This window comes from Artibeus jamaicensis, unplaced genomic scaffold (assembly GCF_021234435.1).
Source record: "Artibeus jamaicensis isolate MK-2021 breed Jamaican fruit bat unplaced genomic scaffold, CSHL_Jam_final scaffold_537, whole genome shotgun sequence".
Classification (NCBI taxonomy): Eukaryota; Metazoa; Chordata; class Mammalia; order Chiroptera; family Phyllostomidae; genus Artibeus; species Artibeus jamaicensis.
This window is the reverse complement of record NW_026522047.1, coordinates 36,774,351-36,797,376: the sequence shown is the minus strand read 5'-3', so window position 1 is coordinate 36,797,376 and position 23,026 is coordinate 36,774,351. Positions and strand designations below refer to the sequence as shown.

General features: G+C 46.3%; 1 protein-coding gene across 2 annotated transcripts in view; it reads left to right on the top strand.

The window, feature by feature from the left end:
- The window catches only part of MSRA (methionine sulfoxide reductase A), a 342,801-nt gene that overhangs the window by 278,329 nt on the left and 41,446 nt on the right, over window positions 1-23,026 (top strand). The window lies entirely within an intron of this gene.

The following is a 23,026-nucleotide window of genomic DNA, read 5'->3' as shown; positions in this document are numbered from 1 at the left end:
CCTGGGGTCCTCTTCAAATGCAGGCTTGGATTCAGTGGGATGGGGGTAAGGCCTGAGATTCTGCATTTCTAACCAGCTCCCAGAGCAGACCCAGGTTTCAAGGTTATGAGGAACTTTGGACCCTGGATCTCCCATGGTCACAGTTCATGAGAAAAGAACTCGATTGTGTGGTTGTTGGCTTTGTTGGAACAAAGATGAGACCTGAGCTGACTTGTGAAGCTGTGCCTTTAATGTTCGTGAGCTGGATCTCGAAGATTTAGTAAAACAGCAGGAAATGTGTGAGTCCAGGGAAGGGAAAAAGTGAGCTAAGGAAACGGTTCATCACTGAGTCAGCTCTTTGTTTGCTGGTGCTGATGACTAGAATGTACCCAGCTGAACAGAGTTCTCTCCCAGTTGGCCACAATGGAGATCTTGTAGAGTTAACCTAATGAGTATTGTTTTAATCCTAAAAGTATCAATATCTGTAAGAACTTGGAGATAAGAACACATTAAAAGCATATAAATGACTCTGCATGCATGTAAGTGCGTCCCCCAGGAAAAATAGTTCTGCTCGTTACCTACATGAGAAGATCGAGCGTTTGGAATGTGCGCTACGCTTTGGGACCCAAGTTCAGCCCAGGGCAAGGCAGGGGGGTCGGCGGAGAAGAGGACGGGAAGGAGGGCAGAACAGGGCCATCATTCCCGTGCGGTTCACAGCAGGTCACTTCAGTTGTGGTCGCAGAGTGACCTGAGGGGCGGCTCAGCCATGCTCAGGGGGTTGCAGTTGCAGTTTGCTGGTTAGTCTCCGTTCTTTTAATGCTTTCCTGAAGTGCCATTTTGTCTCAGTAAAATGCTCCCTAAAAATACTCAAATATTTTTAGTTGTCGAGTACAAATCAGATTGAGCTGCACATTTCCCTGGTGAGCAAAAGTGATGAGTTTGTGTTCATTAACTCGAGGCCATCTGGTGCAGACACGCAGCAGTCTGTGAATCGAACGTGCATCAAACTCCAGGGATCAGAACCCGTGCCAGACCCAGTGTTTTGGAGAGTCAACAACAACCAGGGGGAGAAAAGGGCCTCGACTCTCTTCCTTTTATTTTTAAAAATCGGTTCCGCTGTGCAGTATATCAGAGCGTTTCGCGCTGCTCAGCTGGCGAGCCACATTGCTTCTCTTCATTGCCCATCTGAGCTGTCTTTGGGGTGTGCTTCTGCAGATGAAGTCGTTTTCCCGTCACCATCTCCGTTTGGGCCGGGGGAGGAGAATGAGAACATTAGTGTCCCTGTCCCCACACTTCCCTGTAACTCTGGGCCAGAGCTACCCACATGCGTGTGTGCTCACACACATTCTCGCCATTAGACAAAACAAAGCAAAGCAAATACCCAGGGTAGCAGGCACATTGCAGCACATCCTCAGGAGAACTGCCTTCTGCAAATATCCCATTTCTGGAGGAGAGAGTGAGTGCCCCTTGCAGCCTTGCTAATAAAAAACCACACAGCATTGGCTGGCTCTCTGCTGAAGCATGCTCACCAAAATACAAAGAAAAAATAAATGCCTGGGTCGAGTAATTTCTGCTGGCCACCAGACCCCTCCATGGTGTGTAGAGAAGGACCCGGGAGGAACTGGGGGCCTTCTGGAGGCTTCCTCCCAACTCAGAGTCTCTAAGGCCTGTATTCGAAGCCAGGGTCAGTGTATTTAAAACTGGTGGTCAGTGTGCACTGCAGAGCTTCGCTGCTGACTTCTCTGTGATGAGATGCACTTTTCTGGGTAGCCTCTGTTCATTAGTTCTTTCCCAAGTACCGTCTTTCTGGCTGTGCAGTTTTCTTTAAGGCACCCATGCACGTTTAATGGAAGAAGATGAACAGACCGCACTGCCCATCGAGGGAGATGTGACGAGTGACCGCCCCTCTCTGTCTACACCTGCTTCATGCCCACCCCTCCATGTTCCAAGATGCCAAGCAGAAGACAGAGTTCTCTTTGGAAAATTCTTTTGAATTCCCCACAGGACAGTAATAAACAGAAATAAATAGCTATTTTCTCGTGTCTTGTAATGTGTCTTGGGAAACTTTCTATTTCAAAATTTATGAAGAGAAAAGATGAAGCAAAGGACATTAAAGATGAATGCAAACAAGTCTGTTTTTAACAGAAAGCAGGATGACAGATATGCAAGAAAATTTGCTCAAGTGCTGCAAAGAAAGCGGAAAGTAACTCTTTTTCCTTTCTCAATGGGTTAACTTTTATTTTTTAATTTTTTTTTATTTTTTTAAATTAAATTTTATTTTTTTATTGATTATGCCATTACAGTTGTTCTATTCCCCCCTTCATTCCCCTCCACCCTACCCCCCCGTCCCCACCATTACCCCCCTTTAGTTTATGACCATGTGTCTCAAGTTCTTTAGATTCTATATTTCCCATACTATTCTTGCCCCCCCCCCGTCTATTTTCTATCTACCATCTATGCTACTTATTTTCTGTACCTTCTCCCCCTTCTCCTCCTCCCACTCCCCTGTTGCTAACCCTCCATGTGATCTCCATTTCTATGGTTCCACTCCTGATCTAGCTGTTCTCTTAGTTTGCTTTTGTTTTAGGTGTGGTTGTTAATAACCGTGAGTTTGCTGTCCTTTCACTGTTCATGTTTTTTTAACTTCTTTTTCTTAGATAAGTCCCTTTAACATTTTATATAATAAGGGCTTGGTGATGATGAACTCCTTGAATTTGATCTTATCTGAGAAGCACTTTATCTGTCCTTCCATTCTAAACGAAAGTTTTGCTGGATAGATCAATCTTGGTTGTAGGTCTTTGGATTTCATGACTTGGAATACCTCTTTCCAGCCCCTTCTTGCCTGTAAGGTCTCTTTTGAGAAATCAGCTGACAGTCTGATGGGAACTCCTTTGTAGGTGACTGTCCCCTTAGCTCTTGCTGCTTCTAGGATTCTCTCCTTCATTTTAATCTTGGCTAATGTAATGATGATGTGCCTTGGTGTGTTTCTTCTTGGGTCCAACTTCTTTGGAACTCTCTGAGCTTCCTGGATTTCCTGGAAGTCTATTTCCTTTGCCAGATTGGGGAAGTTCTCCTTTATTATTTGTTCAAATAAGTTTTCCACTGGCGGCTGTTCCTCTTCCCCTTCTGGTACCCCTATAATTTGGATGTTGGAGCGTTTAAAGATGTCCTGGAGGTTCCTAAGCCTCTCCTCCTTTTTTTGAATTCTTGCTTCTTCACTCTTTTCTGTTTGGCCATTATTTACTTTCTTCTGGTCCACTCCATTGATTTGAGTCCCAGTTTCCTTTTCATCGCTATTGGTTTCCTGTGCAATTCCATTCATTTCAATTAGTTTCACCTTCATATGTTTCTCTAATTTGTGGCTATAATCAACCAGTTCTGTGAGCATCCTGATCACCAGTGTTTTAAACTGTGTGTCTGGGAGTTTTGCTATTTCTTCATCGGTTAGATTTATAGGCTCTGGGGCTTTGAGATCTTCTTGAGCCATGTTTTGGTCTGTTCGTGCCTGTTAAGTATGAGGAGCGGAGTCTTGGACTCCCAGGTCGCTGGGTTGTGACGCTGTATGTGGAGGCGGGGTCAGAGCGGGGAAATGGCGGCGCCCTCTGCTGCCGCTTGCCCCGGGGCCTGCTGAATCTCGTCTAACCGCCCACTCTCTCACTGGTCTATCTGTGCATGAATGCGCGACCACAGTCAAATCTCGGCCCTGCTCCCTCGCTGGTTCCCCAAGGTTGCTCGTTGGGTCGCTCACTAGGTCCACCCGTTGCAACCCAGCGCCTGGGTTCCATGCTCCTGCGTCTGTCTGACCAAGTTTTCCTGTGCAACTCTGCTCCTCCAGCTGCCGCTTTCGCCCCTCTTACTGGTCAGGCTGAAGAATTTGTTGTTATCAGACTTCCGAAAAGTTCAATTTTCTGTGTTCTGGCTGTGTTTTCTGTTGCTAATATTTAGTTGACTTTAAACTTGGTTGTGTGAGAAAGCCAGGCATCTCCACATATGCCTCCATCTTGGCGGAAGTCAATGGGTTAACTTTTAAAAGTACAAGTTATTCAGGGCACTCATTGCAATGTGCCTTTTTACAGTTTTACCTGCCCTGGTGCTGCCATTGTTTCCCGTGTTGGCTGATAGGGTAAATATAAAATAGCGCTTTGTTTTGTTTTTCATGTCTTTAACACTAGAGTTTAAATTTATTGTTTTTTAAAGCCCCAAATAAAATTTTTCCCTTTTTTTAAGAAATAAAGACTTTCTCTTTTTAATATGGAGGGACATCAGCTCACTGAAGGCCTTGTGAAGACATTAATTTAATTATAATGCATTTGCTTTGGCCCGTATCTCCAAGGGGGTGGAATCCACATGGTTTGGAAGATCCCAATTCGAGAACACGTGGTGAGAAGGAGTGATTGAGGGGGTCAGAAGAATTTAAAAGGCGTTTTCTAGAGGAAGAGAATTTTGTTTTAATTTCTAGCATACTACAAATGTATATTTATTGTGGAAAACAGAGAAGCACAAGGAAGAGAATAAAAATTACCTTTAATTATCATTTTAAAACATTTTGGTATATAGACTTCTCTCAATTGTCTGTGGGAATAAAATACCTTACGCAGTAGAATCTTAGTGTATGTTCTGTTTTGTAATATGTATTCTTACCGATCACTATTTAATGAATGTCTTTTCACACCACGGCTTGCTGTTTTTTCAATACATAGCACCCAGTGAATGGATATCCCATGACCTATGTGACCAGTCCAGTGTTTGACATTCGGGTTGTGTCGGACAACTCATGATCGTACACACCACTGGGATGAGCATACTTGTGGCAAAATCTTTTCATGCATCCATGATTATCTCCCCAGAATAAGTTCTCACAAAGGGGAATTGCTGCAAATACAGGCATGGGGGTGCTCATAGCTTTGACATGTGTGTGAATAGCATCACGTGCTTTTTGTACTGCGACAACGTTGCACGAAAAAGTGTCCATGACCCTTTTTGGACATGGTACGGCAAACTTTGTTGAAGGAGGCCATGGTGAAGGTGCTATGAGGCCTTGCGAGGGGGAGAGAGATTGGACTTAGCCCCAAATGCAGCACGGGCAAGTGGGAACATACAGCCAGGGAGGCTGGTACAAGTCAGTGAGTGACACATTACTAAGAGCAGACATCAGGGGTCAGGGGTTCTGGCTAAGGCAACCAAGTAGGATTTTTGGTGGAAACAGCCCAGGGTGATCAGACATCACCTGGGGGAAGGTGGGAGAGGAGGAACTGCATGGATATCTGAAAGGTGATCAGATGCTGGGGTGGGGGAATCTGGTTAAATTGACTTAGCAGGATTCTTGCTAAATTAGACAGTGTGGAGACAAACGTGGAAGTCCAGAAGTCAGGCCTGCTTGAAGAAGAGTCTGAGTAGAGTTTGATCAGTAAGAAAATTTGTGCCAGCGTTTAGCATGCTCTATGGTAACTTTTTAATTATGGTCCTCTCCACAAATCTCTATTTGTGTCAGGGCAGGACTGTGTGTGCCTTGCTCATCAGCCTGCAGGTCCAAGGCACCCAACCGGCCCCTCTCCGGCACCACCTCCTCCCTGGAACAGAGCTAATGGCAGCGTGCGTGGATGTGCTGAGGATCGATGCCTGTTTGAGAGAGACAGTGACTGAGGATGGAAGGAGAGGAAGAGGGAGGGTCAATGTCCCAGACTCCTGGGTTCTGGTAAAAGGTTTATCACTAACAGACCCGCCATGTTTTCAAACCCACATCACTTCTCTGATGCTCAATTTCCTAACAAAAGTAAATGAGCTAATTAAAAAAAAAAGAGAGAGAGATGACTGAGGCCATTTCCAGATCTGCAAATTTATGTTTTTTATTAAGGGACGTGGGAAAGCTGGCTGGGGTGGCGAGCTGAATCAAAGAGAAAAAAACCGTAGGGAAGTTGGAGAAGTCTGCCTAATGGATAAATCCCTGGAGAACACAGATGACATCAGAAGGACCGGGGCCACAGCAGGACAGTGACTCTGGGGAGCCAGGCCATCAGGGTGGCTCTTGGGATCGGGCAGCATCTGAAGGTTGGGACTGGCTGGAGACCAGCTTCAGACTCCTGATGGGCACCCTCAGAAGGCAGGTGGTTGATGGCAGGCGGTTCTGGGCGGGGTGTTCTAGAAGCACATAATTGTCAGAGGTCTAGCCCAGCAGATGGCCTGTATCTGGGAGACCCAACGGTCATGGGGTAGGATTCACAGTGGAAACCCACGTTCTTAGAGAATGGTGATCACAGGCCTGGCCTTATTCCGTAGGAACTGGGGTTTTGATTCTCAGCAGCGGGAAAGCTGGTATCCCATGCTAGGACTGGGATTTGAAGAAAGGGCCTGTTCTCAATGGTCAGGAGGGGACCAGCACCCCCAGCTGCTGAGCTGTTGACCTGAAGCTCCTTAATTTATCTGGGGAGCTGGGATGAAGTAGCTAGAGTCAAGAAATCTGGACATTCACTACTCTTAACTGTAGCTGGCTTTTGTATAGAGAGATCCTGGAGCACTCTGAACATCCTTAAGAACTAATCCCCATTAGCTCAAGTACAAAAAGGAGTGTAGAAATTCCATTTGTTTCTTTTAAGGCCACTTCTGGGTGAAGCAATAAAAATGTAATTTTTTATTTTAAAAAACCACACAAACTAATCTCTTTTGTATATTTTTAAATTCTGCTTTCATCTTTCTATTGTAAAATAAAACAGACACAGAAAGCAATGCTGAACAAAGCTGTAGCTTAGTGAGTCTGTAAGGCAGATAATCCCGTTCCCACCGTGCTGTACTTTGCCAGCTGCCCCGAAAGTCCCTCCGTTAGCCCATCGCAGTCACAGCCACACCCTGCAAAACCTTTTATGTCGGCCACGCCCTGGCTTTGTACATTCGTCACCTCAGTGTACGTTCCCCACTGCTAATTTTTAGTCTTGCCCATTTAAATATACTTTAATATATGTATATATATTTATATTAAATATATACACTCACAGTGGGGGAGCATAAGTAGGTTTACAGTTGTTCCTATGCCAAAGACATGCAGGTTATGATAATGACAATAACTTTGTTAACTCAGAAGAATGTCACGTTGGCCCAGAAAGCCTCCCTTTCCCCACCCCTGTTTGTGTGTGTGTGTGTGTGTGTAAGATCTTCGAAGTCTCTCTCGAAAGCTGCAGCATCCCCTCCATCCCTTTCTTTTCCCTTTTTCTGTGGAAGGGCCCGGGCATGTTTCATCTGCAGAGTCCCACAAGCTTGTGTACTCATGGTGCTGCTCAGCGCCTTCCTCCATCCTTCGTGTCTCTCCTGAACATTGGCAGCCACGTCCACAGGCCTGACCAGACTCGGGGGCCACCTTTCTGGTGAGGTAATGGTGTTCTCCACCAGGATGCACATAACACGTAGTTTGTGGGGTTTTTTGTTGACACTCAGTGGTGCTCAAGGTCTAGGTCCACCCCTTCCCTGGGAGCTGCAAAATGTGTAATTCTAGCTCTATGATTTTGTTTTCATTTATTAGCTGGGACATTTTTTCAAGGGGAGGCTTCCATCCGTCTGCTACGTGGTTACCCAGTGGTGCAGTTCTTACTGCGAAGATGGAACAAATATTCAGTGTATTCATATACCCAGTTTTCAAGGTGATAAATTGGCTTCCTGTCACTCTTAAGATGTAATCAATTAGTTCTTTTTAAATAGCAGTACAATCTCATAGATTTACACATATCAGATGGATTTCAATCCATTGCCTGTTGGAGCTTCTTTATTTGGCTCCTGCGTCCTTTTAATATGACTTAAGGAGGTTTCTGGTCTGCCTTACTCTCTGCTGTGTGAAGACACTGCAGGCTCATATCATGTATTCCCCGCCCCAGACCTAGAATCAACTATTTCTCCTAGAAGCCTGGTGTGTTTTAATGGGAAAATGTATTTCAAGTCCACAGTGCGGATACTACAGATGCTTATTCCTACCGGGGCAGTCATTGTATCTGACCTTTCAGCAAATATGGGATACACTTGTGTAGTAAGTGTGTGTGTGGAAGGGGCGGTGTGTGTGGTTAAATACTTTGTGAGTTCAAACTATTTCAGACTCAGATTCCAAACTATAGAGTTTTTACGGAACTACTTTTATGTTGCAGTTGTATCTTCTTCATTCCAAACCAAGAACCCTGGTTCTTAAAAACACCAAATTACAGTGAGACTATCCCATAATTATTCCAAAAGTCTCAGAATGGCAATAATAACAATACTCCCCCTATCAATCATGACTACTAAACAGTTTAAATTTTTTTATATTTAGTTTCTCTTTCGTACCCCTAATTTTTATGGTCGTATTATAGTTATCAGATCAGATAGCCAATATATACAGTAATCTGTACCTTTTAACTCTCATTTACTTTTAGTTCCATCAGTAGCTATATATTTAATATTCATTATCCTTATGCTGATGTCAGTTTTGGCATTTTCATAGTAAGGGTTCATCTCATGGAAACCATATTCTCTGAATCCTTGCAAGTAGGAACAGCTGGTCTGTGCTTTTTATACAGGTGGTCAGTTTAGCTGGATATAAAATTCCAAGCTCACACTCTTTAAAAACATGTCATAAAGATGAGCATCAAAAATATCAGCAATTACTCCCGTTCTTCCAGCATAAATGTTGCTGTCAAAAAGCATGTGACTCCTCCTCAGACTGGATTTTCTTTTCCATGTTTGACCCTTTCTTGGGACCATTTTATTATCTATTTCCTCATTTTGACTTTTAAAAATGTTAAAGTTTCTACCTTCCCTTTCCCTTAAGGTATTATGTGTTTTGTGTATTGGCTTCTGTGTTCCTTCTAGTTCACTTTTCATTTCCAAAATAATTTGTTAATGTTATTTCAAATTTTGCATCATTTTTAAGGCTGTTAGCTGATTCTGGAATAATGTACTACACTTTGGGTTTGCTGAGACCATTTTTCTGGCATGCCTTCATGATCTGTAGGGGTGCTATTCTGCTCCTAATTCTTTTCCTTTTTTTGGGGGGGCGGGGGGATAGCTCTTCATGAGATTTCACCTACATGCACGCCACCACAGAGAGGCCCGCTTCTCCCAATTCTCCTGCCAAACCTCCCCAAGAGGAAGGTGGTCTCAGATGGGGAAGGGGGCGAGGGGTCTTGTGCAAAATGTGACTTTTTATGTGAATGTACTAGTTTTCAATTTTTTTCAAAGGAGGATTGGTTTATTTTGCTTTTCTAACTGAACAGTGCTCCCTCCTGTTGCTGTCAGTGGTTTGCATCCATTGACTTGTATTTGGGGGATTTGTGGGGATTCTTTGTTACCTACTTTCATCATAAGGATTGCCTGTGTGGTTTCGATTTTGCATTTAGTTTCTCTGTATTTTGTTCTGTGAGGCATTGGGAAGAGGTCACTGCAGCTGCCCTCTTCCTAGAATCTGCCAGCAGGATTGTTAAATCTCCAGCAGCACTTCACACTTCCTCCCGGGTGACCTGGACTCAGTAGGTGTGGGCGGAGTTCACCCTCTAGTGGGAGGAGAGTGTGTCTCCGCTGCCTGTTATTTTGAGATAAGTTGCAAACGTTGAGTTGGCTTTTAGAGTTCACAGCCTGCCACTTGGAACCAAGACCAGGACAGAAAGTAGTTGGGCAAACTGTGACTTGCAGTGTCTTGGTCTATTAAAGTACTTAATATAGCAATAACTTATCTGCTTCTTTGCTTAGGTCCCTAATTAAAGCTGTTTTCAACCCAATAAACAGCCTCACCCTGGCTAATAGAGTTGGAAAACTCCTTGGTGGCCTCTTCCTCTGTCCTTTCAGGTTCAATGGCTCCAGGGTTAAGTTCCCGCTGCCTTCAGCAGGGCCACCCACTGAAACATTTAATAAGGAGAAGAGTATTGTTTCTTGGAGACATAATTACAAGAGCCACTTAGTGCAACCTTTCCTGAGATAACAGGCCTTTTGAAACGCAGTGTGTCCTGGGGAAGGTTTAGCCTGGATCAGTGACCGCCTTAGCTGTTATGAGTCATGTTACTAATGCTGGATTTCGGCCTTGGCCAAAAGGCTTGGGGGTTGTTTCTAAAGTTATTAAACTTTTGTTTGAGAGACTCGTAGTTGGGACTTGTGGTTCTGAGTTTTTCCTTTCAGCTTTTCGGGCCTGGTGGTTGTGGCCATGGGCGCATCAGTGAAACAGGTAGCTTCCCTTGTGAATCTCCATTACCAGAAGCCCGTTAGGTCCTGGGTGAGGGACTCAGAAACCCGCTTTTGTGTTGTATCAGGGTTTCCAAAGACTGGAATCAAACTGTGCGTGCAAATAAAAACTGCCACTAGACACATTCATCCTACCTCCTCAGGGACCCACCTCTGTCTTCCTCAACAGTTACATGGGAAAGACTTTTATTTGGCTTCGACCTCAAAAACACTTGGGTAGCCATCTACTTAAAATAACTCTTAAGAAAATCCCTTTGTTAAATACAACTTTTGTAATGTGAAAAATGTCTCCCTAATTTATCTGTCTTAAAATCTGAACTTTTCAATATCACACTGTCAACCTTAAAGGCAAATCTGTTGTTTCCTTTTCTTTTTTTTTTCTTCCCCTGTCTTCCCCTTCATTTCCTGGAAAGGGAAATACTGGTAGTTTCCTTCACATGAAATACGTGGTTTCATTGTTTCACTTTGTTTCCATCTTGTTTGCGAGGAAACGGAGAAAAAATCTTGAACTGGGAGGGAAGTTCAGGGTTCCCATCTAGCTTTGCTCTGCCTTGCTGTGAGCACTCAACAAGCTAGTTAAACTCTCTTAGCCTTAGTTTTCTTACCTGTAAAATGGGTATAAAAATCAGTGCATGACTTTGTTGCTGCTGGATTAATATAATAATATACATAAAGCACCCGGTGCCTGGCACAGTGTGATGTCCCCAAAATACCTGCCCTGAACTGGGAGCCCTTCTGGCAAAGGGAAATACTTTGTGATATTTGTTCTTACTTTCCCCTGCCCTCATAAGTGAAACTTCATTCCTTTCTCCTCCTTTACTCCTAAGACTGTGTTTCTCCATACAAATTTATTTATAGCCACTAAAACAAATCAGAAATACCCATCCACAGTGATACCATAAGCAAAGAAACCCAGCCAGAAAGGTGTCTGTGTGTCTTTAACCACGTGGGTGGCGCCCTGAGGAGGGATCACTGTGACGTTCTTGGCCTTGTTCCCGTTTCTGAGTTTTCCATGCCTCAACTCTTTTCTTACACGTGACGGGCTCCTAGACATGACCCGTGGCCAAGCAGGCCCCTTAGAGCCCAGGATCCACAGAGAAGCTCCTTCTCTGTCTGTGTCTCCCAAGGACAGGTGCCTCATCTGGGGGCCTTGTTGCAAAATGTTGCTTGAGGGACTGGGAAATCGAGCTCCTGCAGGCGAGTTCTGATTTCTCTCCCGGCCTCCTGTCTTTCCCCTCCTTGTCAAGTTTTCAGCACAGTTCCCTGCACCAGCCTATGCTGTCCCTGCTACTCCACCCGCCTGGCCCCCAACTCTTTGTTCTGTCCCTGCCACTGCCTCCCTCCCCCCAGTGCACTCAGCTTCATTGCTGCTTAAATGTCAGTTTTGAAACAACAGAAGGACATGCTGTTTTTGTGGCATCTCAGGGAAAAAAAATTTTTTTGATCCATTTGGTGTTAAGAGCACTCACAAGAAATGTATTCAGGGACCTCGCCAGCCTCTTTCACTGGTGCGGTTTACATTTGGTGGTTGGTGATATAACAGGCGCAGCTTCTCCCCTCCCCGAAATGTCCATTCCCCTCTCACTGTGTCCTTCCTCCTTAGATTTCTTTGTCTCTCAGATCAGTCTGTATCTGCATCATGGCAGTTCCTGGTTATGTTCCAGCTGAGGATCCCTCTTGGTCTAGCCCCTTCCTGGAGTTTTGAACCAGGTTCTCAGGAAAACTGTGAGGGACCATGGCCAAACCTGGCTTGGGTGTCCAGGCCACGAGGTGGAGGGAATGACTTTAGACACTGCTGCCCCCTTGACCCACAGGGCGTGTGGAGCTCGAGAGGCGTCTGCCAGCCGGCCTCCCTCCAAACGGGTAGTAGGAGCTCAGGGTCCCGTCCTTCTTTATCTGTCTCTTTTCCCCAGGCCCTTGCATGTTCCATCTGAGATTATATATCTTCACTCGTTTTTAATCCCCTTGGACTGCAAAGTTCTTTAAGGCAGGATCCACGTCTGATTCGTCCTCGAGCCCCCAGTGCCTGCGGCGGCACCTTGTAGAGGCTGCACATTGGCAGCAGGCAAGGTCACACACTTATTCATTCACTGGACAGAGTGTGCGGGGAGGAAGCAGAGACCCGCCCTCGCTTCCTCCAGACCCCTTCCCGGCAATGCTGCCTTGCAGAAATGGCGCGCAGGGGCTCTTGTCCTCATTTTAAAACCCAGGCACTCTTTGCTTGGTACAGAAGGTCCAGATGAACAATTGAGTTATGAAATAGAATTTTAATTAGCTTGTTCTGGCCGAATTAGTGACCAGGATTGCAGTACAGTGTGACGGGGATTATCCCCTCCCATTGGAGTTTTTCAGAGTTTTTAGGACTGTCGTGCCCTGGGTGTAGTGGGCCTGCAGTCCCTGAACCCCAGAGTGGGAGTTTGGCTGCTTTTCAGAATCATCAAAGCAAGCTCCTTAAGCCTGGAACCTACCCTGGGGCCCTTAACGCAAGAGCACTTTGAGAGATGCGCTTAAGTCTCAAAATTTCACCTGGTAGATCTCCGTTCTGGCTCCTTTGCCAGGTCCGCTGTTCACTTTCGGCCCCCTAGGAAGAAAATTGTGGGGCACTTAACGGGTACTGCTTCCCTACTCGCCTGTTAGACGTCGTACGCACTTGGAGGAAATGAGAAATAGCTCAGTTTTCACAGACAAATCAAGAGTTCTTGTTCTAATGACTCGTTTTGACATTCCACTTGACAGGATGCTGACAGCTGGAGGTTTGCAGCCTGAGTGACCTTCTTTATAAGTACACCGCGGCCATGGCGTCTCCCCTGACTTTGGGCCTCACTGATGGGTGCATCTGGGCAGAGTTTAACCCATCTGCCCGTGGGTGCCAGCCATTATCTACACTACCTAGAGTCTCACGCAAATGCATAGTAGACATTACCTCCCTCCTACTTGGTGCTGGGAAATTCCCTGCAGATAGAAACACTGCAGGTGTCGATTTCATGTGTGTAGGTCCTTCCTGCCTGAGACATCATTCATTAATTCTGTCTCCAAAATCAGCTGGAGGTGGGCTCATGACGTCCCATTCCCTCTTGGTGCCTCTCTGCTGAAGAACGTGTGTGGGCCTCTCTTTATCTGCTTTTGCCCCACCTTTGAATTCCTTACGGAGGCTAAGCTTTGCCAACCAGACAGCAATGGAGGGAACTTAGAAGCTTTTCACAGGGCTGACTTCTAAGGGCCTTCCTGATTTTCTAAGAAGGAACCAAAAAGAAAAAAAGAAAAAAGAAAGAAAAAAATAACAAGTAGAGACTGGAAGAAGCAAACTTTCAGCTAATTATCATCTTTTTTCCCCTCTGAGCTCAGAGTACTGTTCTTAATTTCCTGACCAGCTTGTGCCCCTCCCCCGCTCCCTCCGAGCATCTGTGGTGGTTTCAGATTGAACTGCATACCTGCTGCTCTGAATTTCCAACATACCATACCAGTTGGTTTGCCAAACAGCGAACTGCCAGCCATCTGCCATCCAAAGTCAGAATTTACATTGTTTCATCTTAAAATAACGCCTCCGGAATAGCAAGCCACTCTATGCATCAGGTTTTAAAATTGACAATCAGCCAGAACTAAAAACAAATACCAAATGGGCATAAAAAAAGAACTTGGGGAGGGGGCTGGCATTTGAGGGAGAGTTTATTTTTCAGCGTTTTTACCTGATTTTTCCACCAAAATAGCCATGCCATTTAATTTTATCGGCCATAGCAGAAACTACTTACAGGCTGAGAACATTAACTTTTTCCTTGCCTGGCTCTAGATAGAAGAGGACTGGGGCTAGGAGGCTGGAGCCTCGGTCCTGGCCTCAGGGAGAGCGGATGTCTTCATAACCCCTGGTGACAGGGACAGAAGACCTGTCTTAACCTCTTCTCATCAGCTTCTTGGTTGCTCAGATGAGAAAGCTGAGACGCAAGAAGGTGGAACGCCAGGTCCAAGGTCATACGGTAGGCGGTGGGAGGATGAAGCCATGGACCCAGAACTCCTGGCCCCCAGGCCCAGCCTGCTGTCGCCTCCGTCCCCGCTGTCCTGACTAGTCATTATGGATGACTAGCGCAGTTCTTGTCTAACAGGAGCAACCTTTCGTGCCCCATTTCCCTGCTGCTTCAGGACAGACGGGAGGAAGGGTTTCTGCAGGACGTGGGGAACACCTGGGACCTGTGACGTTGGCCTTGGGGAAGACCAGCCGTCAAGTCTGGGTGGCGTTCCAGAGCAGATGGGCTCAAAGAAGTTTTTTTTTTTCTTTCTTTTTTTGTTTTTTGTTTTTGAGGTTTTTTTTTTTTTTTTTTAGAGAAAAAGAAGAGAGGTTTTATGTTTCTTTTAGGAAACTGTTCTAGGCGAAGGCAACTTGGGGAAAAGTGTGAAGTTATGAGTGGGCAGAGGAAGCAAAGGGCTCTAAATTTATACCAAAGCCACCTGCCTACAGCTTGGCACCCTGAGCCTCGGCATGCCAGTGCACTGAGAAGGCGCAGGACTGCTTATGTTACCTGTTTGTGGCAGGGTGGGACACTGGGTGACCCCCAGGCCCAGCCTCAAGCTGCCTCTTTGGAATTCTCCTTGAGCTGGTGGTGGGGAGTGTGGTAGGCATTGCCCCCGCAGGGACTCAGATTCTGGGGTCCCAGTGAGCTGCTCAGCCTGGGTTACTGTGTCAGAGACGGGCACTATGGTTGCAGTGGGGCTGTTTGGCTTTGGGCCAGGTGGTGGCTTCTCCTTCCGGAAGCTCTCTCTCAACCCTAGCTAGACCCAGGGGCCCATTTCTTGTGCCTCCTTAGCCCACTGCCTGTATGTAACTCTGACACTTGCCCCCCCCCCAATCTTAATTGCTAGAACCGTCTGTCCTTCCTGTTAGGTTCCTGTGGTCGAGGCCATCTCACTCATTGTTAGGGCCCTAAGCACCATTCATATGCACTCAACTCATGCTCACCTATGAGTGGATCAATGAGATAACACAGAGTTTAATTGGTTGTGTTGATCAATAGAGCTGGTTTTGCAGTATTTCACCTGTGAAAGCTGCTTTTGATCTACCCAAAGTTTTTGGATTTTGTTGTGTTCCAATTAGCATTATTGTTACTAGCTTATATATGTTCTTTATGCGATATGATGTGATTTTGTTTATGAATAATACTCCTGGGAAGTCACTGTTACTGCTATACAAGTGAGCCGACCAAGGTGCAGAGGTGTTGTTATTCCCCAAGGCACACCTGAGGCAAGCACCAGCGGCAGCTCAGACCCCGAGGCCGGGTAGAGAGCTCCTTTTAGATGAATGCGGCTGCTCGGCATCTGGCACTGGAGAGGCCTCTCCTGTGCTCCTGCCCTGTCCTGGGGCAGCCTCAAGTGCCCCAGCACCCACAGCCCACCTGGAAGAGGACAACTCAGATGAGAGAAGTTTTGTGAGGAAGGGCCGAGGAAGGGGTTCGGTTCAGTCTGAGAAGGAAACACTGAAGGGGGGTGAAGGTGGCACTCAAGAATCTGCTCTGTTGTCCTGTTCTGGGGACCTGTGAGGAAATGAGGGGACACAAGAGGACTTGGGATGAAAGTGGCACTGAGGCAGATGTTAGCCCGTCAGAAAGGATTTCCAAGTGAATGGAGCTGCCCATCAGCAGAATTCCCCACCTGGCAGAGGAGTGAGCGCCTCGCATGGAGAAATCAGTGACCGTGAGTCAGGAAGCAGAGAAAGGACGCCTCACCCACACAGATCTCAGCACAAGTGCGCTGTAACCGGCCCATTCCGACTCCAGAGTGCCTCAGTTCTGTATTCTTAGTTTAGTTCCTAAAACAATGGTGATTATGAGGGAACATTTTTAAAGCTTAAAATAGTCTTAACTCATTTCACAGAATGAGTCATTTTAAGGCCTCCTACCTCCCCTTGCCTTGAAAATTTCACCCAAAGAATCTCAATTAAAAAAAAAACAACCCTGAAAATGTAAGACAAGATTAAATGCAGCTCGATCATTTGATTTCCAAAAAGGAATTTTCCTTTGCAAAATTGGGAGATGTACTTGTGATCCCTTCCAGGGACTGTAGATGTTTATCTGTGGGACTTGGGCTGCAGGCCCTGCTCAAAGACGGGCTGAAGACCCTACCACTCAGAGCCAGAGCCCCCAGGATTGCTTCTCGATTTGAGTTTAAAACTCTGCCCAGCTATTGGCACAGATGCTATTTGCAAGGTGCACTGTTCTGTGATAAAAGATAAAAGCTCCTTTATAAAAAGCAGTTGTGAGACAGTTTGTATCTGACCCTGAGATAGCGACGTTACTAAGGGAACCAAAGAGAGAGAGATTATATTTAAATGAGCTGACATCTCAAGATTCCCCTGGGCTGGAGGGATGTTTCTCCCCTAAGAAAAAGTGGAACATCACTTTCTTTTGTGCAGCAAATGGATTCGTGGTGTTTGCTGCCCACAGGTGCTCATACCTGTCTGTCACTGTTTTCCCCTTCTGCCCGAAGGATGGATGGGTCAGTTCCGAAGGGCCTCTAATAGTCAGAAAAGCAAACCAAAGTCTTCCCCTCTAGTTGGCTCTGCTAAGAGCTTAGTAAAAACAAAAAAATTAGAGTTCTTATTGTTATAGGGCACAGCTGAGCCAACAAGGGCATACATCCCACGGGTTTGTTGAAACAATGGACTTGAGGTTCAAAAGCTAAAAGAATGCCAGAATCCAGGTTCAGGGTTTTTAGTAAATTTGAAATGAACCTGAATTCAGTTCTGGGGGGGAAATAATTATATGAGTAGTGATGGAGAAATTGAGAATAAATAGTTAAGTTTATAATGGTTTGATGTTACTTTATATCAAGTATTAAAAACTAAGTCATTTTAAAATGCTATTTAAATGTGGCTCTTTTCTTCCTTTTTTGTTAAATAGAGGAAAAATAGATTCTTCCTAGCTCTGGATTGTAGACATCATGTTTGAATACAGCATGATGTGACACTACTGCCACCTAATGGTAGAGTGTCTTAATTGCAGACCAAGTTCCTAAAACAGACAGACACTAAAAATTTCAAAACTAAATATAATCACAGCAAACCAAATGCCACCTACAAAGTCTGACCTTATGTACAGCATATAATTTACTGTCATACACAAGTAGGAGGGGTAATCTTTTGACTTACGGTGCTTTATGCTTTAAAAAAGTCCACGAGAAACTGAGGAAATGTAAAAGAATTACAGACTTTTAAAGAATTTACAATATATAATTTGGTTTTAGAATAAAAACTATTATTAAAATGGGGTATAGGTTAAAATAATTATTAATATGTGCTAGTCATCTTTGAGCATTTTTGATAGTTCAATAATTTATTCAACTTAATTAGGGCCAATTAATCACAGTCATTTTTAAAAACAGTCACAAGGAAAAAATACATTCATGGGAATTACTGTATTTTGCCGTGTATAATGGGCATTGTTTTGCCCTATTTTTTGAAGGAAAAATAAGGGTGCGCGTTATACATGGGTAGTACCTGAAATACCTTGTATCTGTTCTTGTGTTTTATACTACTTGTTACATAAAATTTCTTGTACCATAATATGTTAAAAAATAGATGCTAAAAATTTTTATAATACAAAAAGCAAGTACCTAACTATAAATAAGTAATTGAATTTAAAAATTAAAATGAAAGATTTTGTTTCCTGAGAGTTTGGCTCAAAACATGGGTGTGCATTATACATGGCAAGATATGGGTATTTGTACATCTTGCTGGTTTAAAATCATCCTGAATAACTTATAGCAGATCAAGGAGGAACCACCACTGACTTGTTCTCCTATGTGGTTACGAGACCATGAGTTCTTAACAGTCCACTCAGGTGGATACTTGGCAGGTATGTTCTGTTCTTGTTTAAGAAGAAACTCGATGTTGAGTGCTCCATTGGGATAGGTGGGGACATCTTTAGAAGCTTTGTTTTTTCATTATTTTTGCTCTCTGGTTTAGTGACATCCAACATTGTATTACATTTTGCAGCTGCAGAATGCTTTCATGTGTTGTTTTTATTCCCCCCACTGCCAAGTAATTAGCCCCTTTGTTTTACAGCTGAGGAAACCGTCATATCCACGGAAATGAAATGACTTGCCCAAGATCACACAGCAGTATGTGGCAAAGGCAGGGCTGTAAACCTAGACTTTCTTGCTTTAAATTGTATGCTCCTCCTACCACATGGCACTGCTCTCCAACAGAGGACAGGCCTTGTTCCTCAAGATGGAATGTCTTGAATCTGTTACATGTGGTAGCATAGCATTCATGTGGCCAGTCAAGAAATAGCCAGCTGGGCAGAGACTCATCGAATGTCTGAGGCTTCTCTGGAAAGAGATTTCTTCCTGAAACTGTTAGTTATACTCTTCTTTTAGTCAAATGTCAGTGCTCCTTTATTTACTCATTCATTAATCCAACAGCAGTCATAGCATTGCCTACGTAGCAGCTCAGAGAATAAAGGCCGGGGGGGGCCACATTTTGATGGCCTGTAAAACGCCTCTCCCTCGCTCTGAACCCCTTTTCTCTCCTTCATCTGCCATCTCCAGCCCACATTATGTACCTAAAATACCAGGGGAATTGCTTGTCAGGGTGAACAACAAGGAGGAAACCATACTCGGTAAACATGCCTGATGGTCTCCAGCCACGAGGCCGAGCTGGTCAGCATGGGGATGGGTGCGTCAGTTCTCCTGCCAGGTGAGCCAGTCGATGTGGGAACGCTTTTTGAGCGAATGTGTGTGGGGGTTGCCATGGAGGAAACCAGGGCTGGCAGGCTGCTCTGGGATGTGCTGTCATCCGACCACGTGCGCACACGCACGGGCTCGGCATTAGAAAGTGTGTCTTCAGTATGATCCAAGCCTCCTCTCCATAATGCCCATCCTTTGCCGACTCCGGCCAGTCCTAGAAATGCAAACCATTCACCCACCATCTTGTGCTGTGGCTGCTCAACCTGGCCAGGTCATGACCCCTGGGGACGATTTCAAGCCACGCTTTGCACTGCACCCTTGGCGCAACTCCAGTTAAGAAGCAAACTCTGTGTCGTGATAGGTGATTGGTAAAAACTTAGTTCAGTGGTATTTTTAGGGCATATTATTTTGTAACAAGATCAGGCAGGAGATAAATACCAGAAAGCACTTGAAAGGCAAAAAGGGATTGGCCACCTCCGCCTTGAGAGGCGGTGTGGAGTTAACACTGGGGGGGGGCCCGTAATGCATTGTGGGAAGAGTCTGCTTCCGTGGACTCTCCTTAATGTTGTACGTGGGAAGCAGGTCAGCAGCCCCAAACCTTGCCTGGCCAGTACCTCGGTCCTCCATTTCCCTGGCCCTACATGTGACCAATGCAAGATTGACAAAGGCCTTTCCCAGATGATCCCCACACACCGAGAGTGGCATTATTGTATGTCTTATTCTCAGCATTTTTGCTTGAGCGAAAGAAAAGAGCAGAAAGGGAAATATCCTCACCAGCTGGGAAGGGTGAAGAAGAGATTGGTCCCCTGGCCAAGTTAGCACTTGGACTCCCGAGCAGGGTGAGCACCACTGTCCGTGAGGCGCCAGACCCCTTGTGCCCTGCTGGCCCCTGGCGCTTCTGCGGTTGCCACGATACCTCTGGGCCTGCGCACACAGGGCTTCCTGCCTTGGAAAGGCCATGTGAGCTACGCCCACCCAGGCCATGAGCCCCACCAGCTCCCCGCTCAGGCACAGCTCAGGCCTGTCTCACTGTGTGCCACCGGCCCTGCTGGGCAGCGGCTGCCGTAGGAACCAGAGGGGTCCAATTAGGAATTAAGAAATTGACGATTACAATCACAGGCCTCATTGAGCCGAAAGTATTTAGAGTAATTTTCCAAGTGAAATCCATGGAGATTATTTTCACCACACTTGCAAATAAGACACACACAGATTCCTTATGCATGTGTAGTGCTTTGCAGGGATACTAAACTTGTATTAATACATATACTACTGTATTTTTATTTCGCTCCCCGCAGCAATGTTACAAGGGAAGTAGGGCAAGGGCTGTTTTCCTTCTTTCTAGATATCTACACTGCATCGCAGAGAACTTGACTTATAAAGCCACTGTGTTCTAGTGACAGGAATGATCCAGCTAACGTGACTCTCCTCCCCCCTCCCCGGATGTGAACAAAGGAAGCAAGCCTCCAATTAGACAAAGGGAAGGTACAAAAAACCGTGATGAGTAACAGTGAACTACACGAGACAGACTACAGTCACTCCAGGAACTTGCAAGAGAAGAGTGGAGCAGTCAAGAAACACTAATTAAAATAATAGCTGCCGTTTTTGAGGGTTTAAAAGTTGAGGCTAACAACTGAAACTGCTTTAGAAACTCCAGTAAAGTTAAAAATAGGATTTCCTACAAAGATCTGACGTGTGCCAGCCACTGTGCCGAGTGTTCGCAAGCAGGATTTCAGTTAGTCCCCAGCCCAGTCTGTGAGGCAGAGGCTGTCCTGTCATTTTCCAAAAGGTCAGCCAAGGACCGGGAAGGGGAGGTGAACTGGTCGCAGTAACCAATGAGCTGGGAGTTACGTGCTTTGACACAGCACTAGGCTGCCACCTGTGTGGGCCTTGAGGAAGAAGCAGGGCAGGAACGTGACTCTGACCCAGCCCCAGGTTGGCCGTTCTGGGGACAGGAGGCAGCGTGCTCCAGGAAGGGAGCGCGAGCGACTGCAGGCACAGGCGCAGGACATGTGCAGCTGATGGAACTCTGGGGACACCAGGAGAGAGGGCAGGTGTCGGGGGGAGTGGGGGCCTCGGGGGTCCAGTGGGAAATGGCGAGAATGGGCCAGATGATGGTGGGACCTCAAAATCAGATGGAGCAGCTTGGGCCTGATAGAGTGGGCCACAGAGTTGTTGGGGGGCTCTGAACAGGTGCAGAACCTGAGACAGGGTGTGTGTAGAGACCACTGGAGTGGAGCCACAGCTGTGGGGTCAGTGTTGCAGCCACCGGCTTTCAGAAGCCAGGAAAAGACCACGAGCCAGACCCGAGGGCAGGTGCACGAGTCACTGCCACGGCAGCATCCTTCACCGAGGTGTTGGCCCCCTGCCCCCCGGCACACTGCACGCCCCGTTCCTGGCGTACATGCAAGTACAGGGAACACCAGTGGAGCCAGTTCCCCTGCTAGTAGGCTGATTGATGGAGAAGTCAAGCCTCCTTCTGTTCAGTGCAGTGAGCTGATGGGCTTTCGTTCCTTAGGCCAAATTCCTAGGATCCTTTTGGTCCCAGAACACTTTGCCTGTGGAGTTGATGATAAGAAAGTACAGAAGGCGAACTCAAAGAATATAACTTGGGGATTATGGAGAGAGACAGTGTAGGGAAAATAGTGATTCTCCTAAATCCAGGGCCTCCTGGCATGGGATCAGTGGAAGTGCCCTGCCTCCCTGCCGTGTGGTGTCGGGGATGAGATGCACAGCCGTTAGTTCAGTGAGTCCTGGGCCCCAGGCCCCAGGCCCCAGGCCCCTGGCTTGGTGCTCTGCGTATGTGTCTCACAGAGCTCTGTTAAGAAAGTGCTAGGCGTCTGGTTTACAGGTAAGGAAAGTCTCAGAAATGCTCGATAGCTTGTCCAAGGTCGTACCTAGTGAATGATGAGTAAAACTGCCTTGTAGATCTCTCTGTGGCCTTGCCACTGGACACTGGCAGGAAACTAATCACACAGGTGCAGCTGGCGGGCTCAAGGGTCTTTGCTTTGAAGCATTCTGGGAGGTTAACATATTGCATTTTCTCCATTTTGCCTTTGAAATCTCTTGTATTTTTGAATTGAGAGACTTTTGGAATTGGCTTGTACAGACCTCTGCTTTTTCCTCTTTCTGCATCTTCCCTTCTCCACATCCGAAATAAATTTAGAAGAAAATAAGGCTAGCCTCAGCTCTGCAGCAGTCTGACTTGTTAGATGTAACCCAATCAGGGGTTGCTGGCATTGTGCAGCACCTCTAGCTGCCAGGGCTGGGTCTTTGGCCCTGGAGGTGAATGCAAAGCTTCATCTCTGGGGCCCTATCATGAATGTTCACGAGTGTTCTTGTCGACCTGAATTTATATGCTTGTGTTTCTCTCTTACGGCCCCAGGACATGTGTCTTGTGGAGCTTGTGGTTCTGTGGGTATCTCAGCAGGAACAGGCCATGTTTGGGGACTCGAGCCTCAGGGCAGGCTGCCGGTCCTCACGACTGGCAGGGAGTAGAGAATTAATGGGAGGTGCCCATTAGCCAGCAGCAGGTCCGTGCGGTTTGGGTTTTTCAGAATGGCAACCCATTGATAAATCAGGTCTCAAGCTCCCTTCTGTCCCTTTGCTGCAGAAGGGCAATCCACTCACAGGAATTGGGGGGTGGGTTGCCGCACACACAGCCCCCTGCAGCTGCCCGCTGGCCTGCAACACTGAGCTGGGGTGCTGAAGCTCAGTTATCAGGGCTTTTCATGGTTGTTCCTGTTCTTGGAATGGGTTGTCCCACTTGTCCCCTCTGTGGGAGGGAGGGTCCCCTCCCTTCTTTGCACTGGAATGGAATTGAGCATTAGGTCACCCCAGTCAGCTTTATATTGGAGGTTTCTGTGGATTTTCAGGTGGGACTGGTTATTAATGCAGGTTCCTAAATCATAAAGGTGCCTCCCTCCCACTCCAGGTTAAGGACTCTCTCCTGAAGGGCCCTGGAGAGGTAGCATCTTCCCAGAACTTGACTTGATGTAGTGAGGCTTTATTAGTGACTTCCTTTTGTGGGTTGCGGACTCGCAGTTCTGACAGTCTCAGCAGCTCATGGTTGCTCAGCAGATAGATCATCTCTTCCTTCAGCGGAGCCATTTGGGAAGCACAAGTGCAGCGTGTACATGTGAGATGATGTATTCCTTAGGGCGCTGGTGTTTCCGACACGTTCTCTGAGGGTCCT